The 19198-nt window shown below is 37.4% G+C and overlaps 1 long non-coding RNA gene across 1 annotated transcript in view; it reads right to left on the bottom strand.

Moving 5' to 3' along the window:
• LOC106016245 (uncharacterized) overlaps nucleotides 1-19198 on the bottom strand; it is a 52577-nt gene that overhangs the window by 16436 nt on the left and 16943 nt on the right. The window contains exon 3 of the long non-coding RNA XR_002400861.4: nucleotides 11934-12068. This is a non-coding gene — a long non-coding RNA (uncharacterized lncRNA). The remainder of the gene's footprint in view (nucleotides 1-11933; nucleotides 12069-19198) is intronic.

Raw genomic sequence — 19198 nt, 5'->3', positions numbered from 1 at the left:
CTCCCTTATTCTAGGAAAGAGCAAGATGTCCTGGCACATGTTCAGAATTTGCATGTTTGACTATAGTTTTTATTCTTAGACTTATGCAAAGCTTTTCTATGATCTGCAGAAATGAGTCCCCGTGAGACCCAAATCAAGGAAGAAGGGAACTACAAGGTAGATGGACACAATTAAAATAGTGGAAAAACACACTGACTGCTGCTTAGAAAGGTGTGTTATAAGAGGGAAAACAAAGGGACAGTAAACACAAGATGTATATTGCGCAATCTCCCAATGAAGATAATTAGTGGTGGGAAGCAACCACTGAAAAAAATTATTTCCTGAGGTTACAGATAAATGATTGCATCCATTGAGGGTTTCAGTGACTTCTCAGTCAGGGCACAGATGATGGTTTCAAACACAGTCATTAAGGTTAATGTTTCGAGAAAGCATGGCTTAATTATCTAATAAAAATGTCCTAACAGATAATGGAATTGTTGAAATCACAGCTAAAAGTTGTTTATTCACTCATTTCATGATGATTTTTTTCCCCAAAATTCTAATCATTCAAAGATCAGAAGGGAAAACTAGTGAGGAAAGATTAAAATAAAACAAAATTCTGTTGACTTTTAAAATTCACAAAGTCCTCATGAGATGTTTGATTTAGCCTGAAGTATCTGAGCCTAAATGTTTATTTTGATATACCTGACACTTCTCTTCAGCTTGCAGAAGTCTACCTACTCCTATGAATATTTTAGTAATCCAAAACTTCACTTAAGATGTAATCCATGTTCTCTCTCTCTTTTTTTTTTTTTCCTTTTTTTTTTTCCCACTCATTAAACTCCCATTAAGGGTGAATTTCTGCTCACTTCAGTAAATCCACTAATCACATATACAAGGTAGTTAGGCAAGAATCACTCCGAGAAGAATATCTTTAGTAATAAATTACATTGCATTCAGCAGAAAAACATGTTTTATTTATGATATTTTGTATCATACATAATTTGGGGACTGGGAGACTTGGACTGGCAACAAAGAACATTCCTTACTTTTAAGCAAACTTTTATTTATATAACCTCTACCCAAATCAGAGATTACTTCAATGCATCTGTTGAGTTGCACAGAACTGATGTAGTTGTACACATTCAGAAATGAAGTCTTTTTTGTTGTTTCTTACTAAATAGCTCTATCTGAAACATGTAGTAATTAATCAACACATAATGAATGCATTCATGTTTGAAAATCACAAGAAGGGGAAATTATTTGCAAGAGAAATACCGTGAATAGAAATCAACTTAAAAGTAACAAGGATTAGAATGAATTCATTTAAATAAAATAACTGAATAATCTTTCACTTGCAGAAAGATGCATATAGACATGTATAATTAATGCATTTTTTAGTTATATTTCAAATGACAAGTTGCAGAATCAAAATATGTCTTAAAGAATTATAAGTAAAAATCACCTGCGCATAAGAAGCTCCAACTGTTATCTCTATTTCAATTTTATTCTGAGAGAAATACTTTCAGTGTTTCCACAGCACTTCAGAGACCACAAAAGCATGTTATCCAAGTTGTTTGAACTCTCATCTTTAAATGAAGCTGCTCCAGTGTCTCAGAAGCCACAGCACATGGGCAAGAAGAAAGCTGTATTACATTTATCCTAACTTTGACTTTTTAGGGGCATTACAGTACTTGGACCCACAGGTCTTCTCCATTGTGTGGGATAGTCCCCTTGAGGCCTTCCCATTAGCTAAAAAGACAAGGCTGGTGGGGAGGAGGAGAACTCATCTTGATCTTATTTCCTCAAACATTTGAAAAAGGTTAGTCTTCCTGATAACTGATGAATGTTTCCTTCTTTGCTGGAATGTCTCCAACCCTCCCACTTTTAGAAGACTATGATAATGTCTAGTTTTGTCTTTTCAGAAAATAGTTTCCATAAAAACTATCTCTTCCCCTAAGCTCTCCCAATCCTTTTCTCAGTGTGAAATGTAATTTATTCAACTAGGAGTTCTAGAGGGACATTCAGTTCAATTCCACATGACAAAGCATTGTGCCTGTTTTTCAAGTAGCAACTCTCTATAGATATTTTTGATGTTTGAAGCTCTGCCTGTTTTACTCAAATTAAAACTAGAACCTTTATAGGTCAGCTTCTGTGGTCTTTGTTTGTTTCAGAGGACCTACATTTTTCTTTCAATCTCTTAGATGCTTTCAGGGAAACCTAATTTTGTCTACATTGCTTCTCAAATGTAAATGATATTTCAGAAGATACTGACTTCCATTTCCTTCCTCTGAGAGCTCTCTTCCCAGCCACCACCTTTCTTAACTCATTTGGATATTTTATTAAATCTTTCAAACTTAGATTAAGGAAGAACATAGTTTCTGTGCCTTGAATGCTTACATTTGTTTCGGACTCAGATGGAGGGAAATTTACTCCTTAAAATTATATAGATATCATTTTTATATAATCTTGTAAAAGAATACTGTTTCTTTCTTCCTGCCAATTGAAAGCATAATTTCTGGCAAGTCAAACAAAACTGGAATATCACTGGTTCAGACAGACAGGCAAAGCAGGCCCTGCTTGCACGTATGTCTTTTTATTTCAAAGGGAGGTAGTAGTATACTAGTTATATTAAGTTCCTGCATACTAATATGCCCTCACCTTCACTCTCCCACATACTTTTGGCACAGGCATTTCATATGTCAGCATAGCTCCTAAAAAAAATCACAGAAATACCTGCATAAGCTAATTTTTAAATGGAGTGGGATAAAGGGATTGAGAAGTTGTGTCATAAAGCAGCCTTCGTATCATGCTAGATTTCTAGCTCTACTTCAGTCCTCAGGAAGTCCCTCTGGGGAGGGGGGCAGGAGAGAGAGATGATATTGTTGCTTGGCATGTGGAAAAATTATAATGTTAAGTTATACATAGTACCTAGAAGATTTTCTGTGTTGAGACACCTATTAAACATTTTCTTTACATGGGTAAGAAGAATGTATTTGATGGGTCCCTTGTACTATAGAGGCCAGCAAGTCAGCAGACTTTAAGCTTTCCCTTCTATGGAGAATAACAGAGAATAGTAATTCCAGGAGATAACACCAAAGCGTTGGACAATTTTTGGTACAGCAAAGATAAGGTGATCCTTGCATAAAGGCCTACACATCAGGAAACTGAAGGAGTGTGGCTGACCTATGACGGGACATGAGAGGGGAACCAGGGCCATGCATACCCTTGCCAATGTACAAAGACCTACAAGGCCAGGGAGGTGAAAAAAGCAGGTCCACATTAACAGTCCCAGACAAAACAAGGTAATGAGTCAGGTCTGGAAGACAGAAGTACCTACCAGAAGTCTGAGGTCCAACCCAGAGACAGGGACAGAGCCAAGCTGCCTGAAGCCTAGGCTCCAGTCCCATCCAAGGAAGATGAACTGTAAATCAGGACAGCAAGAGGCAGGGATGGACAAAGGCACCCCACCCCTGCAACACAGGACAGACAGGCTATGGAGACCCCAGCTGAAATGGAACTCCTGGGTGTGGATTCCAGGTGAGTCTGCTCATGGCTGTTAAAGTCTATCAGTGCCCTCTGGGCCTGATACTGCATAAAACAGCATAACTTCACTTACAGCATTGCTCTGTTGACTATGGTATTTTACAGATAGGGACCTGAGATGCAGAGCAAAGGGCTTTTATCCAAATAATGTCTCTGAATAATAAACAGGACTTAGGCATAACATGAGCACCAATTTCAGGACCGATATTTTCACACTGCCTGCTGTATCCTTCAGGGTAACAGGTCAAATATTTTTGTATCAATGAATCAAACTTCTCACTTAATGATTCTAACTTACTTTAAGCTTTCTATTTACCCTTCTTACCAACATTCTAATTAAAAACTACGTTAAGAAGTGGGTCCTCCAGCACAAGAAGGATATGGACCTGCTGGAGTGAGTCCAGAGAAGTCCATGAGACTGATTAGAGGGCTGGAGCACCTCTCCTATGAAGACAGGCTGAGGGAGTTGGGGTTATTCAGCCTGGAGAAAGCTCCAGGTAGACCTTATAGCAGCCTTCCAATACCTAAAGGTGGGTCTGCAGGAAAGATAGAGAGGGACTCTTTGTCAGGGAGTATAGTGAGTGGGCAAGGAGTAATGGCTTTAAACTAAAAGAAGGTAGATTTAGATTAGATATAAGGAAGAATGTCTACACTCAGGGGGTGGTGGAGGCACTGGAAGAGGTTGCCCAGAGGAGCTGTGGATGCTCCATCATTGGAGGTGTTCAAGGCTAGGTTGGATGGGGTTTGGGCAACCTGGTCTAGTGGGAGGTGTCCCTGCCCATGGCAGGGGACTTGGAACTAGATGTTCTTTAAGGTTCCTTCCAATCTACACCATTCTATGATTCCTCAGAATGCCATTAAAATACTTAAAACTCAGTTATGTTTTACTGTATTAAACAAACAAACAAACAAACAAAAGTTAAGTCTGATGAAGAAGCAATGAGGAGCTGAAGTTTAGCTGCTCAGAACTTGAATGTTAGTCTGTGTAACCTGTTGCAGAATCATTAATCTATGTTTTTCTCCTCTAATTTGATCTCTTAACTAAGTGCCAGTGACTTTTTTTTTTTTTTTTTAACATGAGCTCAACCAGTTATATCTGTTCTCCAGATTCTTCTCATGATGAGTATGTATTCTGACCCTGTTTGATTTTCATACACTACTACAGCTTTATTGTGTGGGATAAATTTTCCTCAACTCATGTGGGAAGTCCCACTTTGAAGTCACTGGAACTAATTGCGTGTGTAAAGTAAGCGTGATACAATATGCATAAGCCAAAGGTACTTAATGTGCAATAAACTGTCCTACTTTTGGTAGAATTGTCCTAGTTTTCAGCATTTTGCTTTCTTCCTCTAAAATAAATTGACCAAACATCCTCCTTTTTGACATTACATATTACTTTTCTTTCCTTGGGGAAAGTTAGGATAATAAAGCAGACAAGGAACTTGCAGAATATTCTTACAGGATACTGGATAGTGTTCATTCTGTATCTATATTTTTTTTACTTCACCCCCAGTATTCATTTCAGTCCTGGAAAATACTAAAAGTGGACTTTTCTCCAGCCATGCTTTGCACTTAAATAAACTGGTCAAAGTAGCTTAAAGAAATTTATAAAGCTTAATATAGCTGAGGACTGGTATGACTGTATGTGTAAACATGACTTGTTGCTGGAGCAGGAAAGGTTATAGGATTTCCTTGTAGTTATATTAGTCAGTGATAAAAACAAAACAAAGATCAAATTATGCTATTGCCTTTCTCTAACCACCTTCGTTAGTTTTTGTGTTAAGACCTACAGTGACATGACACAAATTTTACTATGAGACCCATTGTAGTTTTGTTCATATGTTTTAAACGGGAGATTTTTTATAACTAATATAGTAAAGAGAAATGAGTCAGGACATGAATAGGAAAAATTATTAGCTAATCATAGTTTAAGTACAAACATAGTTAAACCATCGTGAATGTTTTTCTATTCCAAAGTATGCACATATCAAGGACTAATTAAATGAATTACTCAAATTGCTAGTAACTGTGATGAAAATGAAAACAGAGTTGACAAAGTCAACGTGATCATAAGACCAGGGCTGAACATTTCTGTAACTTCTCTTCACCTTGTTACTCCGCCCTCTATTCCTTTAATTCCAGATTCCTAAAGCTTAGCTTTATTTCCAAAAATAACTTTAAAAAAAAACACAAACAACACATATCCATAATGTTTATGTTAACATCTGTTCAACTTAGTTTTTTTCTTTAAGAACGCCCAGTAAGAGTGGCCCCAAATGACCTTTTAGTTCAGTAAGACAGACCTTTCGCCATTCTCTCCACTCATACACATTCCTCCTTCCTACTCCCTCACATCAGGAAATGGTCCCCACTAGGTTTCTTCTCCCACTCCTGCCTGAGTGCCTGAATGACAGACTGGTGCCCTCTCACTAATCAGCTGTAAATAGTGTTTGAACTGCTGTTTGTGATGACATAATTCATGCAGGCAGAAGACAATGTCTTTGTGTTAAAATTAGTATAATGTGTATTAAAATTATATATTTTTTGCCCCCCCCCCCCCTTTTTTTTTTCTGAAATTATATCAGTGATAAGTGTGACTCACTGAATTCAAAGGATTTGAATAAAACTAAGGGCCAGTTTGATCATGATTGTAATATGACAGAAAATACATTGTCTGATTTTCTATTTATATCTACAAAAGAAGTTTTCATCATTCCTCTTTTACTCTGAATTATGAAAATCATTTTTGCTAGTTTATATGCTGCTGGAAATTTTCATCATTCCTCTTTTATTCTGAATTATGAGAATCCTCTTTGCTGGCTATTATGCAGAAAAGCAGAACATGTATATGAGGACACACACTGACACAGGAAACTCAAATATGTCTCTTTACAGCGTAGAATTATGGATGCTGAAGCTAAGGGCTTAACATCACTCATTGAAACATTGACCTCATCTCACAGAAATTAAGCTGGACAAAGCATTAAGAATTTAACAGGACAAAAAGTTGCTGCAAATGGGGAAAAGAAAAGACCCTAGGATATCATAACATGATGTAGAGATGCAAACTGAACAATACTTACCGAATTCTGACACTAAACTCTGCCAAAACCACACTGCTGTGAATATAATAATCTTAAATGTTTTTAACAGATTTATGAAGACAAATGAAAGTACTGAAATTTTCAATAAACAAAAGAAAAGAAAAACAATGAGAGCTGGGAAAAATCCAGATGGAAGGATGTCCCCTTTCTAGTGTCTTTACATATAAATTTACCAAGTTCCAACCTTATTTTTTTTCCCCAGGTTTTACAAGTTACTTCTAATTTTTGAGAATTAGCCTTTTTTTTTTTTTTTTTTTTTTTTTTAAACTTCAGCTTATTCATTGCCATTTTCTTAGAAATGAACAATAGCCAGGTGGAACTTTCCCATCCTAGATCAGCATATTACAATTCTGGGCAAGAAGGATCTGTTTAAGAGCAAACTGTCTGGATTATTTTGAATGTTGCCCTTGCAGAGACATATAATGAACAGGAACCTTATTTGCTCATTTTTTTATTTGTAGGAAATGGTGTTTATTACAGAATTGCTGAAACCTGGGCACATTTACAGCAAAATAGGCTAGCAAACCTATTTCACAAATATTCAAAACCATCCTGAAACAATGGAAAATCCAGCTATCAAAGAACTGCTGAATGTGAATCACCGACCTGTATCATACTTTTCATGACATTGTATCACACAATTCTGTTAGCCAGCCAACTTTCTGACATGCTTTCCTCCAAGCAACCTGACTGAAGTATTTGCAGCTTAGGAGACTCCAGTTGGGTTGCTTCTTTAAAAGTATATCAAACAAGGTATGACTTCTCATCCATCAGCTACATCCTTTATCCTTAATAGATAGTAAATTTAGTAAATTTTGCATACTTACTGGAACAACTGAGTAGCCTTTTGTCCTGTATTTTGCTCTCTAGAACTATCCTAAAATTACATACAAGAACATTCTACCTAGCAGAATCTTTTCCTCAGATGTCTTAATTGAATTGTGCCCACACCTGTCGCTGAGAGCTCAGCGATTTCAATGTGTAAGCTAGCCGAAATGTTCATATCAGCTCACTGAAATCCCTGTTTCTCCACAGAGCTTTATTAAGAAATTCAGCCATAATTTCAGAATAAGTTCATAATAAGTTCAGAATAAGGTTGCACACCAGAGATGACAATCAATTATTCACTTGTGAGTAATCAACCTATTTCTGTAAATAATAACACATATTCTAATAGTACACTATACTGTTAATTAGCCTTTAGCTCTCACTATATTGTCTAATACGGTATTCATCAATAAATAGCATGATCAGATACAAATTAACATACTAGTGCCCTCTACTGCATGTCTTTACAGGAAAGGGCTAGTGCAGTCAGCAGTGAAGGAGCTCCAGGTCAGCTTTGTCATTTATGTACTGACAGAGCTTTGTTCACCAACCTGATTCCCTCTAACTGAACCCAAGCCACCTCCATTATGATTTCAGACTCATGCTTTATAGGCCTACCTCTTCAAAAGGAATGATGGGAGCTATCTGCAGTAAGCAGATGCAGGGCCAGATAGGTAGCCATTGAACTGCCTTTCATCTTAAAAGTATTCTCAAAAATATCTTGCATTTAAGGGTGCCTAGCATAACTGGGCACTTTCCAGCTCTTCCAGTGACCAGTCTGAGGACAGGCTTCACAAAACCCTTCTCATCATTGCTCAGGTCCCACAGAAATAATGAGGTTTGCCCACATAGGCTAGGAATCTCCAGCAGTCATTGTTCTAGAGCCAGGTGTGGTATACAGTGTGCTGTGCATGCTCCAGGGTCACTGGGTGCATTAATAGACCCTATCGCTCTTATCTCCCTTTGAGCGAGGCTTCCCAGTGGATCCACCAGCCTCTCATACTTCACACTTACATTCTCTAGGATCATCTCCCAAATCCTCCTGTGCGAGGGGAGCCCCCACAGCCTTAGTTGGAAACTCCAAAATTGCTGCACACCTTGGCTCCTGTACTTCGTGCTTGTCTGGCAGAGTTACGACAGCACTGTCACCTGGGAAGCGTGTGCTGCAATGCTTCTTCCCCAGCACAGTAGGCCTAACTGCTGTTACACCTTCTGGCATTTAGCAGAGCCCATCATACATCTGTCCTGACAGCCACTGTCAAAGAATTGCTCTGCAGGAAGACTTGCCAAATGCTTTCAATCCCACTAGGATTTTTTTTTTTTTAAATATATATTTAGTCAGTAATCTGAGAAATGAGGTGAGTCATTCAGGCAGCTTGCAAAAATTGACCTGCACCTTGCTGTTTTGGCACCATGTTTAAAAGAATTTATCTAGGAATGGATAAGTGAGAGGAGCCAGAATAAATGTAGGTGGAAGTAGATGGTTTTAAAGACAGACTCTTTTCCCCAGTCTCACAAAACCTACAAACGTTCAGGCTGCCAAACTGAAATCTTGCTGCAGTGTCTGCTCCCTCCTCACATATGTAGGGGTGCCCTACAGATTCCTCACCTAAAGAAGCCCAGAAGCAAGCAGCACAGATGATAACCATGAAACTAGCAGTTTTGTGGCAGCTGTTTTTCCTTACACATCACAAACTTGGCTTCTTGCTCAGCAGTTAAGCTCTTTCTTCTCTGCTATGAGCAGGAATGCTGAAACTGATAGTTGACGTCCCACTTTACTCCTGCCATACCTGATCTCAGCTTTATTCGGGGTTTGCCCAGTTACTAACTTCAGGCTCTCTTGCAGACATTAGCAGACTTTTGACATATGTGGCTGTTCCTGGACTGTTCCTGATTTTTTTTTTTGCCTGAGTTTCATCTTTGCTACAGGCTTCCTCTACTCCTCACAGCTTCTGATTCTTCTTTGCTTCCTAGAAATGTCTCCTGCATAGCAACACATGCACTGCTATCCTACAGAGGTGCACTACAGGATCATTGCATGTTACACTTTGAAGCACCTCCTGAGGATGTCAAAGATTAATTGCTTCTACAGAATTAACCAAAAAGTAGTTAGAAGTACACATCTCTCCCTATTCAAGCACTTTTAAACCAGAAGAAATACTTCAGAAGTTCATTATCAAAGAGCAAAGAAAAGAGTGCAGTGTGTCTGAACCCTTCTGGATGCACAAGGCTCCTGGAGCACAGTTGCTAACATTTTCATTGAAATTTGCAAAAAGAAAAAAAAAAAATCTACCTGCAAGTTGTTTCTCTCTAACTTTCTGTTAATAGTTATAGTAAACACTCAGACTTCACAATTCTATTTTCTTCTTCAGCAGGAGAACAGCTTTTATTTTTTTTGTTTTTATTTTTTCCCAGAAGAAACTTCAGATCCACAAGTACTCTGAGATCTTCAGATGAAAGAAAATAAGACACCTTATAAAGGTTCTTCACAGAGTTGCTGTGATCATGAGCTGACAAAAGCTCATTGCAAGCTTTGCTCTTCCAGAAGTCCCAGAGCCAGATGCCATAGCCCACAAAGAGGCCAGATGTTCTGATACTGTACATCTCCTGGACATACCCTATCTAGAAGTGCTCCAAGGAAGGCCTGGCAGCAGTTTCAAACTTCTTCCCCAGTGAGTTCTCAAGAGAAATTGCAGTAGTAGTTCTGCTTGTGACAATGCAGTTAGTGTAATGGAGACCAATTTGCATACTTTGTGCAAGCTCTCTATGAATCCAAGTTAGCTAAGGTGAACACATCTTCTATTTTACTTTTTATTCCTCCAAACGGTAACACTAGGCACTGACCTGCATGTCACACATTTGTCAGCTAGGTCCTCAGGGAGAGAATTTTATTATTTTATGTAATTTCTTAGGAAGATAACTCCTATTTTTATTCCATTTCTATTCAGAAGGCAATATTATCCTCTTACTTCAGTGAGGCTATTCGAGGATGAAAGACCAGATAATTGGTAACTGTAATCTGTTACTGCATTTAAGCATCTAACTGCCTTTGAAGACCCAGTCCCTGGAAATACTGACATGTAAAAGCATCAAGGTACAAACCAAGGTACTAACTTTCTACAATAGTTATTTCTGTTTTATTTCTGCTCCTTTTATTTCCTCATGCCTTGAGCTTCTACTCAAGGTGGAACGGGCTTGTAGGTTACGTGCAATCACAGTAAGCTTTGTGGGCCAGATTTATTATTATACATCTCTACATATCCAGCTAACTGGCAATACAAACAATAAAAAGACTGCAATTAAAGCATTGGAACCTGCAAATGCTATCAATCACATTATGATTGATAATTTTAGTGATTGTTAACACAGTCTTTCCTCTACACAAAAATGACCTTGGTATATCTCCACAGATATCACACTTTCAATGACAGTTGCTTTATAGAGGCCTGTATCTACTTTTCACCTGTTCCCCCCCTCCCCCCATGAAATTCATCAAAATCTGTGTTCATTTCTTGAAAGTATTTTAGCTGACAAAAGTACTATAGCTAACAAAAATAAAATATAATAAAAATAAACCAAGAATACATTCATGCAACACTCTGTCTAAATTACATTTCTTTTGAAAGTGTGACTAGAGCAAAGAGAGAAGAGGGATTGTGATTCATTTTGGCATATAAAGGCTGCACGTTTATAACTTTGCAAACAGTTGCGTAAGTTGAATGAGACTTAAGATAACACCACAGTAAAAATGCACCCAAAATAGCCACCAATCCATCATTTTGAACATGTGTTTAAGTAGACAAGGTAGATGTGATACTTTTTATTGGAATGGGAATATTTTAGAGCATTTAAGCTTCAAGACCCAGAAATTCCTCTTCTGGATGTATTATTAAAGATCAGATGAATTATTCTTTGTTCAGTAAAAGATATCATGTTATCTGTAATGTTTTAAATTGGCAGTTTATACTCTTGGACCAAGACAGCTACACATATCCTTTGCACACTGACAGATACTCAAATTTTCCATTATTCTGACTAAACCACACAGTATTTAAAACACCTCTTTGGAAAATAAAAACAAAACAAAACAAAAAGTTGAAATATTCCTAAAAGGCAATTTTAAACAAAGTTCCAAGGCTGAGTCAGTTCTACAGCCAGCAAAACTGCTCACCAAAATCAAAGAGAAATTATGTTCTGACCGTGCTTTCTCAGTCCTGAAGAATGCAAACCATCCCATTTTCTAAATCTTTGTTCTTCCTTTCTCTGTTTAAAATTAAACTCAATCATTACAAATCAATAAATCCACATAAAGGCAAGAATGGGTGCATGAAAGAAGTGTAGCAAAAGTTTTGGCTTACGAGAAAACTTTTTGCCAAGCTGATTTTGGTACACAAAGCCCTGGAATCTGGAGACTGTAGATCTGCTAATTAGGCTTCTTGCTATACTACCATCTACTGCTACTATCCTCGTACTGACCTGGTCTATGCTTGAGAATGCAGGAACTCTGATATTCCTCTGCATCTTCACAGTAGAGTTCACTTCCTCCCCGGGCCCAGAAGTTTAATGACTTAATCAGTATCCTTAGCACCATGATACAAAAGACAGGAAAATCTGAATAGAGGAAAAAAAAAGAAAAGTTCTTACATGAAACAGTAATCCAGAGACACTTGGAACGATGTTTAGACACCATCTAAGTAATTTCTTCTATAATTTCTTTAAATGGACCTTATAAATTCAGTTTTCACTCAAAGTAACAGACAAAGGGAACCCATGAGAAACTTTTATGAGTATACATATTCATGCATTCTTCACCCTTTGTGGGTAGATAGGGCACTTTTAACTACTCTGAATGGAACTTAAAGACTGGCAATAAGTCCAGATGCAGTGACTACTATCACCATGCTAGGGAGGAGGAGGATGGTGTTTCCCCAAGCTGTGAATAGCAGTAATCATTTAGTGTCCTGACGTAAGATGTTTTTACAGAATAATTTTGTACTGACAAAATCAGAACAATGGCAGCAACCACGCCAATAGGGAAGAGAAGTGAATGGAAATTTTAACTGTAACCTTTATTCATTTCAAAATATTCTGACAACAATTATGTTCTGTAAGTAGTGGGAAAATTTATCATTGTTTTGTTTTAGCTCCAGGGGATGGATTAGAGCCTTAACCTTTGGGCTGAGAGAACATCAAGACTTCTTCCTGGAACTGGGAGTCCATCTCTCAGCAAAGTCAACTCAAACTTTCATTCTTAAAGAGTAAATTGCAGAGGTAACATGCCTGCAGGCACGGGGAAACCAGTTAACATTACTATGCAAGGATCACTGCAACTGTGGCTGAAAAGAGGTGGGAATTAAGGGAAACCTAACTTGGTTTTCATGCACTTCTGTGCTTGATCTTTTTTTTTTTTTTTTTTTTTTTTTTTTTTTTTTTTATGTCCTCATTGTTTTAGGTGCAACAAACAAATAAACAAAAATTTAAAAGATATCCCTCCCACAAATTTCACCTTTGGACATTAATTAGTCTGGACCCTGCTGAGGGAGCATCATTGCTGCAGGTCCCAGGCCTGGCTGGGTCTGACACTCTTTTTTTTTTTGCCATTGTGGTCTCTTCAGCTATCTGGACAGTCACTGCAAACCAAGTTCTTCAGCCCATCTCAATTTTTAGCAGCCAGTAGGAAAACAGCGAGAGACCAGGAACTAAAGGAATAGCAGTACTGCCAGTGCCTTTCACTCAGAACTGAGTGTATAAATCAGAGTTTCAAGTTGCACATTGAAGCATGATATGGCCACTATCTTTTGTAGAACCAGATAAGTAAAAAAAAAAAAAAAAATCTCTACTCATTTTAGGAGACTAAAAAGATGACAACAAGCAGACTCTCAGATTTTCCCTCATTTTGAGGGCTAATGAAATGACCAAATATGATGAGTCATTAAGTAAGAATTTCATACTGAATTTCTTTTAACTTCAGTGAAGTTTCCATTAATATGGAAAAGTCTTCAGTCCTTTGGACTATTGTTTTACTGGAGCAAAAATCACTTCAAAATGGCTGAAAGAACATATGAAATTTATGGACAGGATGTAACCTCTGGCTTGCTTTTATTTCTTTTCTTTTTCCAATTTTAAGTCTACTGTCCTGCTTTTACCAATGGTGCCCTGCTTTTATTTTGTATCTTCACAAAAAAAAAAAAAAAAAAAAAAAGTAATTCTATTCTATTATTTGCTTGCAGCAGCTTCACTGACACTGCATTCCTGCTTTTACTGTCCTTTTGGGAAGTAGCTCTTCCTCTCAAGTCCCAGCTTCTTAGCTTCTCACTTAGTCTTTATAGCTTTCACATTCATCACATGTTTTGAGGAAAGACACCAACACACTCAAAGAGAAAAGGGAATTGCCTCTCCCTCCCTTTCATTAATCCTTTGGGCTTCAGCTGCACTTCCTTAGCTGCTACTCCCACAGAGGTGAAAGTGCACAAATAGAAAGGCACAGGAATGAGAATTTCAACACTCCTTAAAAAAACAAAACAAACAAACAAACAAAAAAACACTTTAAATATTTCTTTGGATTTCATAACCCTTTCTTAGGAGCTGAGTGTTAACAGTATTAATTCTATTGCACAGCTCTGTGCTTTCCTATAATGATCAAGTTATAGTGAGTTTGGAGTACTACTGTCAAGAGCATATTATTTTGCAATCCATTAATTTGGTAGTTTGTATCGACCATGTACGCAATGATCAATAGGAACACCAGCTCATTTCAGTTTTGCATAGATTTCAAGTCAGAATCTTATCAGATATATAATGCTAACTGACAAAAAGTCTGTCATTACAAGCTGTCCAAGTGAACCAGATTTCAAAGGTTATTTCACTGTTCCTCAAGCCATGACTGTAACTGAAGCATCCTGTCATTTAAAAGGATTTTCCAAATATCTCTGCAAGCTTAATAAAATGTAAATCTACTGATTTCACTGTCACGGGTTCCCTAAGAAGACAATTAATAAGGAAATATGTGATGCCTACTACTAACACATGATGAAGATGAAGTTTCATTTATTAATTGAACCTACAATATTGTAGTTTTAATACTCTTCAACATAAAATAGTGGAACAATGACATGTAATGCTCGATGATGCTTAAATGTAAATCATGCATTTTGGGATTGCAGTCAATGGAACCACTGCATGGGAAAAAGGTACAAATACATGATGTCTTATTTGCCCTCTCCAGTCTGGTGCTCAAGAAGTATCTTGATAAGACTTCATAATGCTCTGATCCCACACACTGTGGAGAGCTGCTTGTTTAACACACTGGTTTGGTGAGCTAACTAATTTATGATACCCCTAGATTTGGTGCCTGAAAGTACCCTCTAGGATTTCCACATACCATCACTTGGGAGTAGCCAGGATGCTGTCCTGTCATTCATCATTCAGCCTCGTGACTCCTACCTCCTTTATTTGCGTTTCTGACGATAACATGAACCTTAAGTGGACTTCAACCTTTTGACTTCTCTCTTGAGCAAGATTATAGGATCCAATTCTTCCACTAGTTAAATCCAATCTTGTTCATATCAGAAGGGCTTACCCCAGTTTATGGGAAGAGACTGCTAAATTTGACCTTTAATCTAATCAACATTGTAGAATAGTTCAAACAAGAAAAAGCACATTTGATTGTAAAGTGCTAAGAGTTACCGCCAGCAGGCTTTATCCTGAAAGTCAAATGAAAGCACCTGCCTTCAGAAAAAGCGCAATTCACATCATGACACTGAAATGCATATCAGACATTTTTTATAGGAAGAGCTGACAAAGCTAAGCAGCAGCAGATCTACATTACAATCAATACCTCAAGGTAGCATGGGCACCTTTTGTTAAGTGTGTTTACAAAGTCACAGCAGAAATTAATATTCAGTGAAAGTTCAGTAGTGACCATTGTTTCAATGTAGTAGTCCACAGCAGGAAGTCTTCCTCTAATTTTGCAAATATGCATGCTGACAAAACACAGGATGATTGGTGGCTGCCACATGCTATTGAATATTTTGGTCTAGATCACTGTAAGACAGATGCAGTAGAGACTCTGAATCTGCACTGCTCCTTTCATGTAACTCATCATCAACAGCAATCAATCCCATATAAGCACTACAATGAGAGAGCTGAAGCCTCTCCACCCATGCAACAATGTGCTGATGCAGCAGCCAAGTTTGCAGCATCACAGTGTCATACTGTGAATCCAGTGAACTGACGTGCAAAAGTCCAGATGCACAGAAGCAACACACAGCTACCACAGCACATCCACCAGTCCAACTAAGTATCAACGTTAAGTATCCTTAGGTTTTTGGCACTTAATGGATGTTCTGAATTTCCAAAGCTGAGAACAATGAGAGCTGTGGATTGTACTAGTCCAGCTGAATGAGCTCAACACCAGCTACCATTACAACTATGTTCATTCATACTGTGTCAAGTTGTTATAACACTTAAAAAGCTCTAAAACTTATAAAATGTGCTCATGAGCATTTTAATAGCATGTTAGATGTCCAAATAGTTGTCTCCAGCAGACAGGAGGCTAGTGCAGCTCCCACAGACTCAGCTAGAGGGAGGCTCCCTCCTTAACATGTACCATCAGTGAGCTTTCGCTGCAGCTCCGCTAAACTTATTCTACAAAAGAATAAAGGTATGCTTAGCATTCAAAGTACTACTACTTCTTGCTACATGGAATGATATTTTTCTGCACCCTGGAGAAGAATTTGGCCAATCTTGAGAAGGAGTGAGAATTCATAACCTTTAGCATGCCTTTCAACTGAGCTCAATTTTCCAAAGCACCTCCAAAGAACTCCCCAAAACCAACAGAGGAACTGTTGCAATGCCAATATCTCTGTTAACAGAAAAGGACCACAGGCATATCTGTTAAAAGTTACAAGGTGAACTGTAGGTTTGTTTGTTGGTTACAGACTTCCATGAAACTACAAGATAGAAAAGGACAGAGATCTGAGATATGACCTGGTTTATAGTTCAATTTCAGGGGCACCAGACTGTTCAATCTGATTAACCTGAAATGGCAGAAGACACTTGAGATTACCATTTTCATAAACTTTTTGCTGTCTCTCAACAGCTCCAGTTTGTGGCTGGCTTCACTTGAATTCTCAGCAGTCCTGCCTTCTGCTCTCTGCATAGAATTGAATTAAATTACGTGAAAAATAGCAAAGTCCATAAAAAAAAAAAAAAAAAAAAGATTTTTAGCTCAAGTTAAATAACATTGGACCCTTTAGTGTACAGATTTCTATACCTTTCCTACACTGTGTTGTTGTTGTGTTTTTTTTTTTTTATTTTTTAATAATAGCGTTATTTCCGCTCACATAATTCATTTCCCATTATTTTAACTTAACTGTCAGATATAATTTTACTTGCATTAGTAATGATATACAAATTGGAAAATGTTTTACTTTCAAAGAGTTTACTGTCTTTGTTAGAATGTACATCACTTTTACCTAAAAAGAAACTGTGATGAATTCAACTGACTCATCTTATGGTTTCTAAAGCTTCCATGGCAATGTAGCTCAACAACAGTAATATATGTAGAGTATTTGTCTGAGCTATGACAAATAAAACTATGCAGAACATACTTGATTTTATCTGCTTCTGAAAAGCCCCAAACTCAGACTAGGTTTAAACAAAAAGGGGAGGGAATTGCATAATAGTATATAGTGTACCTGGATTCCACATCAGTGAAATTCAACTCTTGAACTAAAAGCTTTGCAAGTCAGGCCCCAGTTACAGATTGGATCAAGTAAAGCCTCTGAATGATAAATAGTACTAACTCATGGTAAACCAAACCATCTTGCAGGACAATAACTTGCTACCCATTACCATAAAATCTCATATTATCAGTAATTTACAGCTAATCTCTCACAATCCTCCATGCAGGGTGGGATGTAAAGAAATCTCTTAAAATAATTTATTCCGTTCTACAGGAATTTACCCAAAAGAACCACAAATGAGAAAGGACTCAATTCAGGCCTAATGCATTAGACTGTGTCTACTTGTGTCAATTCGGAAAACACCCAGGAATAGAATAAACTGTTGTCATTGATGTCCTGCCCTATTGCATAGACAGTGTTTGGTGGTACAACTGTTTAGAATAAAAGTCTGCATTAAATAACACTCATAAAAATCATTCAATCAGTCATAATTAAAATAGAACAAAACACATAGAACAACTCAGCATACTTATCATAATTTATAATTAATCCCTGGCTACATAACAAAGCTTTATGCTCAAGATGCTGAGCTCAGAGTTAATGAGCATGTACCACTTTTGCAATCCTCGGATGCAGTGGGTGTTCAGCACAACTCAGAATTAGGCCAAGGAGCTTAAATGAAAAAAAGAAAAGAATCTGTCTATTACTATGGGAAGAATTGCAAAATTTGAAGTGGAATTATACAATTTGTATTTACTTTTAATCTCTAAAATCTGTCATCACCTAGAAGGAATTGATTTTACAAAATGTTATTCCATATCAGTTGAGAATTCCATCAGTGTCCTTTTTTTTTTTTTTTTTTTGAGACAGTAGCTTTTGTTGCTGTTGTTTAATTTTTGATTCATAAACAATGGATTTCAGGACATAACTGTGAAAAGCAGACATGCCCCAACTGTATTCCAACACATGGGAGGTATAAGCAAAACTCACAGCAAAATATGGCCTGTATCAAAAAAAAAACACAGAATAAGTAAGTATTAATAATAGATTTCCAGTACTCCAAACAGTACCTTGTAGAGACTTCAGAACTGTTTAGAACCATAAATCTTTGCAAGATGTAATTCTTCACTACGCAGCACGGGATGTTTTGTCTTGAATATTATATTTTGCATCTAGACTTTCATGTGCTTTAACACAGCTGGGTAAAAAAATAGCATTATCTGCAATTTGCAAGTGAGAGAACAGAGACAAAAGATGCCTGGCTCAAAGTCTTTTACCAGAGCAGTGGCAGAGCCTGAAACTTGGTTCATGTCTCTTGATTTTTAGAGATGGCTCACTGAATTGGACACTCTGGGAAAATAGGACAGGTTCCTGGAAATGAATTTAGAAAGCTTAGCATCTGTTAACATAAATAATTAATTGAAAAATGACTACATCAACATTTCACAGAGTTGCCTCGAATGCTTTTCTTACAGCAGGTGTGTTCAAGGAAAGTCCCAGAATATCTGAACTAAACAGAGGAGGAAGAAAAAAGAAATACTGTGATAGCCTGTGGGAATGTTAGAAAACAAAATGCAGCAGCTGAGACAAATCAACAGCCTACAGTGTTCAGGGCTGAGACCTTATTTTTCTGATAGCTTCAGAGGAGACTGTGAATCTTGGCAACTTCTTTTTCTGACTCTCCAAATTAATAGTTTTCCAAGACTGCAGTCATATGATATGCTTCATAACCTGTCTTTGCTGGAGGGAAACCTGTCCTGTGTATGCTTAACTCAGGATTGATTCCTCGGTTTTAAACAGCAGTGAAATGTGAATTTTAAACTAAGTTTACAGTAGAAAATGAACCCTGTAGGAGAATCTGAACCTCAGTCCACCTATTTACTTAGTTAAAATCCAAAAAACTTTCTTTTATTGCAGTTTTAATCCAGGTTAACTATGCCTTCAGTTACCTGTAGGACAAATACAAAGCTGATATCAAGATATCTTTTGCTTGCAGAAGAGATAAAAGATAATAAGAAGGTTTTTTGTTTTGATTTTTTTTTTTTTTCCTTTAAG

The sequence above is a fragment of the Anas platyrhynchos genome, chromosome 1 (assembly GCF_047663525.1).
Source record: "Anas platyrhynchos isolate ZD024472 breed Pekin duck chromosome 1, IASCAAS_PekinDuck_T2T, whole genome shotgun sequence".
NCBI lineage: Eukaryota > Metazoa > Chordata > Aves > Anseriformes > Anatidae > Anas > Anas platyrhynchos.
Note: the sequence above shows the minus strand (reverse complement) of the source record. Positions and strands in the feature narration are given on the sequence as shown.